Below are 8,261 nucleotides of genomic sequence, written 5' to 3' on the forward strand. Positions count from 1 at the left end.
ATATTTTTGTTACATTTTCTTCTGGTGTTTTATTCCATTTAAATGAATACTACTTTGCTTTCAAATATCTATGTCTAGCCTTTATATTTTGAGTAATTGCAGTAATACAGTAAAGGTAGGACTGATTGCCTCTTTCTTTCTTTTCCTTCAGGATTAGAAGGCTGAAGGGAACACCCCAATGGGGTATCATGGTGACTGTAAAGTTTGGTTGGTTGGTAAGTGGTTTTAACCAAGGGTTTATTAGCCACCATGCATCTCAGTTATCCTCAGGGTTCATGGTGGATTAATCTTTACATCCAGATTAAATCTGAGGACACTTGTATGTCAAGCTTATATCTGGAGATCAAGGTGACCCTAGTTGTTGGTTGTATCCATTGACACATCAGTGGTGTTCACACTGAAGCGAGTGCATGCTGATGCAGAGTACTAAAGAGTAATGGATTGTGTCACAATCACTCATAGTTAGAGCTTGTGTGTGTGTGTAGTTTAGGGTCTGAGAGTGGACCAATCCTGTAAAAGTGTTGGTGAGTTCCACTTATCCCATGATGATACACTTAAACAGACAACAAAGGTTAACAAAATGAATGACAGTCCCCCTGTGAAATAGTAGACGGCAGTACATTTTGAATTCTGCAACAGGGATTTTTTTACTTGACCCTTGGTATGTGTGATTAACAGAGAAATGGGTCTATGAGATTTGCACTTTACGTAATGATGTGAGAGAACCATTGAGACCACCTGCGCTATTTTTGGTAATATCTTGCATTTTGGTGTTGCTTCAAACATCATTCAGTCATCTGGGTGGACACAGAAGTTTTCTATTTTGTTTACTCCCTATGTTTGTAGGTATTATTTTTTCCCCATTGAAGATGTTTCTTAGCGTTGGGATTGTTGTGGTGTCACGTCTGTTAAATAAAATCCAGCAAAACTTTATTATCCTTGATTTTGGATGCTGCCAGGATAGGCTCTGGCCTCCTGTGAAATTTGATAAGGTTATGTACTTCTTGATTTTTCTGTGCTATTTTGGTAGCAAGAGTAGAAATTTTTGCCTTGTTAAATTTGAGTTGCAAGAAACCTTCTCTTAATCATGTGAATGATGTGATTTTGATTTAAGTAACCTAACATTCTCAAACCTGTCTGATCCAAGGCAGGGTGCCTATCCTAGCAGCACTGGTCACAAAAGAAAACCACCTAGTAGTGGGTACCAGTTTGTTGCAGGAGCTAATTTAGAATTGCCAATCAGTGGTAGCATCATTTCCTTAAATAACTGGACGTAACTCCAGTAGGTGGGGCCAGTAAACCTGTGTGTTGGGTGTGTATGTGTGTTAGTGTGATGGCCATTGACTAAGACAAATTAAGTGATGTTTGGTTCAAACTTGATAATTGCTAGGGAGACCACCTTGGTATAGGGACACCATATTAGTTACTGTGAAGACGTGTGAACTCAGTACAGCACCACTTTGACGCATTCATGGAACTGAACCACAGATAAGGCTGTACAGTGACTTTTAATCCACTTCACTTTCTTTGAACTCAGGCTTTTGGTGAGGGTCACAGTTGCCATATGCCAGGCCACCCTCCCTTCTTCCAAGTCATCTTTAGGAATATCCAGGCATTTGGAAGACATTTAGGGCCTTCAGAACATATTCAGACCCCTCTACTTTTTTCACATTGTGTTATGTTGCAACCTTGTGCTAAAATCATTGAAATTCATTTTTTCCTCACATCAAGCAGCAGTCAATACACAATAATTACAAAGCAAAAACTGGATTTTAGACTTTTTTTGTAGTACTAGGATGTTTTACCATGTTAGCCATTATGAATGTAGCAAAATGACACCTTTTATTGGCTAACTAAAGATTACAATATGCAAGCTTTTGAGGCAACTCAGGCCTCTTCTTCAGGAAAGATGCAATTGCAAATTTATTAGGAGTAATAATAAAATATCTCATTTACATCAGTATTAAGACCCTTAACTTAGCTGAATCCACTTTGGCAGAAATTCCAGCCTGCTGTCTTCTTGGGTCTAACGTGACGGCTTCACACACCTGGTTTTACGGATTTTCTGCCGTTCTTTTCCACAGATCCTCTTAAGCTCTGTCAGGTTAGATTGAAGCCATTGGTGGATGGCTGTCTTCAGATCTCTCTAGAGATGTTTGTTTGAGTTCTAGTCTGAGCACCACCTTGACCACTCAAATGCCTTCACAGAGTTGTCCCTAAGCCACTCCCGTGCTTTCTTTGCTTTGTTTTTAGTGTCCTTGTCCTGTTGGAAGGTGATCCTTCAGCCTGGTCAGGTGTTCACTAAGGATCTTTCTGTGATTTGCTTCTTTCAGCTCTCCTTTGACCCTAACTAGTCTGCTGGTCCATGCCCATGAAAAATAACCTCACATCATGATGCTGCCACCGCCATGCTTCACCATTGTAACAGTATTGTGCATGTTATGAGTGGTGCCTAATTTCCCTCGAGAGTCTTTTAGGAGCGTTTTTGCAAACTTCAGGCAAGCTTTCATGCCTTGTCTGGCCACTCTGTTATAAAGCCCAGATTAGTGGAGTGTTGCAGTGGTGGTTGTCCTTCTGGATGTTTCCCCGATCTCCACACCGGTTCTCTGGAGCTCAGCCAAAGAGACCATCAGGTTCTTCATAAGTTCCTCTATCCAAGGCCTTTCTCATCAGATTGCTCAGTTTGAGTGGGCAGACAGCTCTAGGAAGAGAATAATTATGGAGGCCACTTTGCTGTTGGGAACCTTCAATGCAGCCACCCCCAGACCCCAAAAACACCCCAAACCACCCCCCGCCCACAAAATTTGATCCTCGAAACAATCCTGTCTCTGAAGTTGTCAGGCAACTCCTTTGAGCCTCATGGCTTAGTTTTCTACAGGTACATATTGTCACCTGTGAGACCTTATATTGACAGACTGAATTGACCACAGGTGGGCTCCAAACAAGGTGGTGACGCACCTAAATGAAATGCCATGTATAATAGTAAAGGGTCTGAATACCTGTGTCAGACCGAGCAGGTTTTTTTTAATCATTTAATAAATTAATAAGTCCTGTTTTTGCTTTGTCATTTTAGGGTGTTCAATGTTTCTTGAGGAAAAAATGAAATGATTTTAGCACATGGCTGTGACGTAACAAAATATGAAGGGTGAAGGGGTCCCAGTATGTTCTGAAGGCTCTGTAATTACTCTTCCACGACAGTGTTGGCAGCAGGAATATGAACACACAAGGAGGACTGTGACAACAGATACAAGAAAGCTCTGTGCTTACCATTGAGCAGGAACTCAGATGTTGGGCACATAAAACTATCCACAGTATGTAGGAACATCTTGTGGGTTTTTTCTAGCTTAATAATAATTAAATCCATTTATATAGTGCTTATTGGTACTCAATGCGCTTAGACAGTGGAGTGCCACTTTAGCTGCCAGGTGTTGAAGTGGTGAGAGAGACGGGCAATTATACATAGGGAATGATTAGGGGGTCAGAATAACTAGGCCGTGGTGGGCAATTTAGCCTGGACATCAGGATACACCCTGGTCTTTACAAAGGATATCCAGGGTTCGCTTATGACCACAGACAGTCAGGACCTCAGTTTTACATCTCATCTGAAGGAGGCCATCATTTTTACAGCACAGTGTCCTCATCGCTGCACTCGCGCATTGGGATTCCCACAAAGACCACAGGGTAAGCATACCCTGCTGGCCTCACCAACATCTCTTCCATAAGCAACCCAAGCTTTTCCTAGCTGGTCTTCAAACCAATTACTGGTCGGGACCCCACATGTTTAGCTTCAGGTGGGTGGCCTTTTCTGATGTGTACAGTAAAGGAATTGTGCTCTTCTAAACTATTAATTCATCACTGCCTGCTTAGCCTTACAGGTCTGAAGGCCAAGTATTATCCTAGCAGCATTAGCCACAAGGCAGGAGGCAGAGTTGGACAGGACTTTAGGTTCCATTCATTCAGGCCCAGCCACCCTTCAGGCCAGTTTAGAGTCGCCTATCAGCCTGCGCAAGTTTGGGATCTAGGAGAAAAGCCAACACAGACATGGGGAGAGCACTCAAATTCCACACTGACAGGATTTGGACCCAGGACTGTAAAGGTGCTGCCACTCTTCTGTAATGTATGTTCTCAAGAATGCCTGGAATAAACTCTTAATGTCATGTTGTCAACTGAGAAATCTTTAAAAGTTATCCAAACGAGAAATTAGGAAAAGTGAGCGACAAGCTTACCAGAAAACTCCATAGACTGAATGGTCTCACGTTCTTATGATTCAAGTCAGTGGTCATCCCAATAATACATATTAATTAGGGGGCTTCGCTCGCCCATCCCCGGCCTGTGCTACGCACCAGCCAGTTTGCGTATTTTGATTTCACTTTCACCAAACAATAAATCTTTTAATTCTCACGGATACACCTCTTAATTGGGATGAAACACTACTTTTCCCTGATGGCAACACAAATTAGACGATCTGCAAGTCTCTGACTTAAAAGTTTAAATCCGAGCAATATATTCGATCTCTTTTTGCTGTTCCGTTACTTCACTGAGTAATAATTTCTGATTATGTTAATGCGATCTTTACTATAATTTTTTTGAGACTTTCAAATTTTAGCACTTTCATTATCTCTAACCTGCTCTGCATGTGTATCCTGCCAGCGTTTTTGAATTCTTTACGACGTTCTACTTTGTCATCTACTCTTTGTCTTTTATTTCTGACTCCAGATGTGGTTAAATGTCTTGTCTCGTGGGACGTAAAAGTATCTCTCTGAAAAAGCCACGTCTTGTCCCAGGATTTTTTGATTATAATAGAGAGATATTATAATTGTCATGTTTCAGCCAGCATAAGCTGTGTTTCATGTATGTTTTGTTTACTTTAATGACATTTATTTGTATTTAGGTTTATTTATAATGTACATTCATCTATGTGTGCATTGGAAAAGGGGCATGGCCTAGGTTACAGTGGTGTGAAAAACTATTTGCCCCCTTCCTGATTTCTTACTCTTCTGCATGTTTGTCACACAAAATGTTTCTGATCAGCAAACACATTTAACCATTAGTCAAATATAACACAAGTAAACGCAAAATGCAGTTTTTAAATGATGGTTTTATTATTTAGGGAGAAAAAAATCCAAACCTACATGGCCCTGTGTGAAAAAGTAATTGCCCCCTGAACCTAATGACTGGTTGGGCCACCCTTAGCAGCAATAACTGCAATCAAGCGTTTGCGATAACTTGCAATGAGTCTTTTACAGCACTCTGGAGGAATTTTGGCCCACTCATCTTTGCAGAATTGTTGTAATTCAAATTTATTTGAGGGTTTTCTAGCATGAACCGCCTTTTTAAGGTCATGCCATAGCATCTCAATTGGATTCAGGTCAGGACTTTGACTAGGCCACTCCAAAGTCTTCATTTTGTTTTTCTTCAGCCATTCAGAGGTAGATTTGCTGGTGTGTTTTGGGTCATTGTCCTGTTGCAGCACCCAAGATCGCTTCAGCTTGAGTTGATGAACAGATGGCCGGACATTCTCCTTCAGGATTTTTTGGTAGACAGTAGAATTCAAGGTTCCATCTATCAGAGCAAGCCTTCCAGGTCCTGAAGCAGCAAAACAACCCCAGACCATCACACTACCACCACCATATTTTACTGTTGGTATGATGTTCTTTTTCTGAAATGCTGTGTTTCTTTTACGCCAGATGTAACGGGACATTTGCCTTCCAAAAAGTTCAACTTTTGTCTCATCAGTCCACAAGGTATTTTCCCAAAAGTCTTGGCAATCATTGAGATGTTTCTTAGCAAAATTGAGACGAGCCCTAATGTTCTTTTTGCTTAACAGTGGTTTGCGTCTTGGAAATCTGCCATGCAGGCCGTTTTTGCCCAGTCTCTGTCTTATGGTGGAGTCGTGAACACTGACCTTAATTGAGGCAAGTGAGGCCTGCAGTTCTTTAGACGTTGTCCTGGGGTCTTTTGTGACCTCTCGGATGAGTCGTCTCTGCGCTCTTGGGGTAATTTTGGTCAGCCGGCCACTCCTGGGAAGGTTCACCACTGTTCCATGTTTTTGCCATTTGTGGATAATGGCTCTCACTGTGGTTCGCTGGAGTCCCAAAGCTTTAGAAATGGCTTTATAACCTTTACCAGACTGACAGATCTCAATTACTTCTGTTCTCGTTTGTTCCTGAATTTCTTTGGATCTTGGCATGATGTCTAGCTTTTGAGGTGCTTTTGGTCTACTTCTCTGTGTCAGGCAGCTCCTATTGAAGTGATTTCTTGATCGAAACAGGTGTGGCAGTAATCAGGCCTGGGGGTGGCTATGGAAATTGAACTCAGGTGTGATACACCACAGTTAGGTTAATTTTTAACAAGGGGGCAATTACTTTTTCACACAGGGCCATGTAGGTTTGGATTTTTTTCTCCCTAAATAATAAAAACCATCATTTAAAAACTGCATTTTGTGTTTACTTGTGTTATATTTGACTAATGGTTAAATGTGTTTGATGATCAGAAACATTTTGTGTGACAAACATGCAAAAGAATAAGAAATCAGGAAGGGGGCAAATAGTTTTTCACACCACTTTATAACCTTTGTCTTTTGTGGGTGGCTCCCCAAGGGTCCATCTGCCAATCAAGCCAGGAACCGCCCACCACCCTATTTAAGGGAGGGCCTCCCATAGTTCCTGGTGGTTCATTTTGAATGTGCGGGGGATTGGGCAGTTGTTGTGAGTTTCTGTGCTATTGGTTTTGCTTTGTTTTCTGGATTTTCAATCCTGTGTTCTGCTTTTGACGATGCTTCTTGGATTCTCTATTGTGACTTTGCTGTTTTATTACCTTGGCTTTCAGACGATTCCTATGTGCTCTACAGAGCTTTGTGGCTTGCACAGCCTTTTGTTAAAATAAGCCTTTTTTGTATTATATATTTTCTAGTCAGTTTTTTTTTTTTTTTGATGGTTTTTTTTACCCCCTCTAGTGGGCAACTTTTGGAATTATTTTAGCATCTGTGCTTTTGGGACTCCTGCAGATCATGACAATAGTAAAGTTTGCAAGCTGTAAAAATTTGTTTTATTTAGAACATTAGAACACTCCAGACGAGAACAGGCCATTCAGCCCAACAAAGCTCGCCAGTCCTATCCACTTATTTCTTCCAAAAACACATGAAGTCGTCTTACTGTCTACCACACTACTCGGTAGCTTATTCCAAGTGTCTGTCGTTCTTTGTGTAAAGAAAAACTTAATGTTTGTGTGAAATTTACCCTTAACAAGTTTCCAACTGTGTCCCCGTGTTCTTGAAGAACTCATTTTAAAATACAAGTCTCGATCCACTGTACTAATTCCCTTCATAATTTTAAACACTTCAATCATGTCACCTCTTAATCTTCTTTTGCTTAAACTGTAAAGGCTCAGCTCCTTTAATCTTTCCTCATAATTCAACCCCTGTAGCCCTGGAATCAGCCTAGTCGCTCTTCTCTGGACCTTTTCTAGCGCTGCTATGTCCTTTTTGTAGCCTGGAGACCAAAACTGCACACAGTACTCAAGATGAGGCCTCACCAGTGCATTATAAAGGTTGAGCATAACCTCCTTGGACTTGTACTCCACAGATCAAGGCGCTATATAACCTGACATTCTGTTAGCCTTCTTATTGGCTTCTGAACACTGTCGGGAAGTTGATAGCTTGGAGTCCACTATGACTCCTAAATCCTTCTCATAAGGTGTACTCTCGATTTTCCGACCGCCTATTGTGTATTCAAACCTAATATTTTTACTTCCTATGTGTAATACTTTACATTTACTGACATTAAATTTCATCTGCCACAAATCTGCCCAAGCCTGTATGCTATCCAAGTCCTTCTGTAACGATATAACGATTTCCAAATTATCTGCTAATCCACCTATCTTGGTATCATCTGCAAACTTAACCAGCTTGTTACTTATATTCCTATCTAAATCATTTATATATATTAAAAATAGCAGCAGCCCTAACACTGACCTCTGCTGGTCACCACTCTTAACATCGGCCAGTTCTGATGAGGTTCCTCACACCATCACCCTCTGCTTCCTGTGTCTGAGCCAATTCTGCACCCATCTAAAAACATCACCCTGAACTCCCACTTCTTTTAACTTGATTCCCAACCTACTCATGTGGCACCTTATCAAATGCTTTCTGAAAGTCCAGATAAATAATATCATCAGCTCCACTTTGATTGTATCCTTTTGTTGCCTTCTCATAGAATTCCAGCATGTTAGTAAAACATGACCTCCCATGCTGACTGTTCAGA

The sequence above is a fragment of the Polypterus senegalus genome, chromosome 1, assembly GCF_016835505.1.
Source record: "Polypterus senegalus isolate Bchr_013 chromosome 1, ASM1683550v1, whole genome shotgun sequence".
In the NCBI taxonomy this organism is placed as follows: domain Eukaryota; kingdom Metazoa; phylum Chordata; class Cladistia; order Polypteriformes; family Polypteridae; genus Polypterus; species Polypterus senegalus.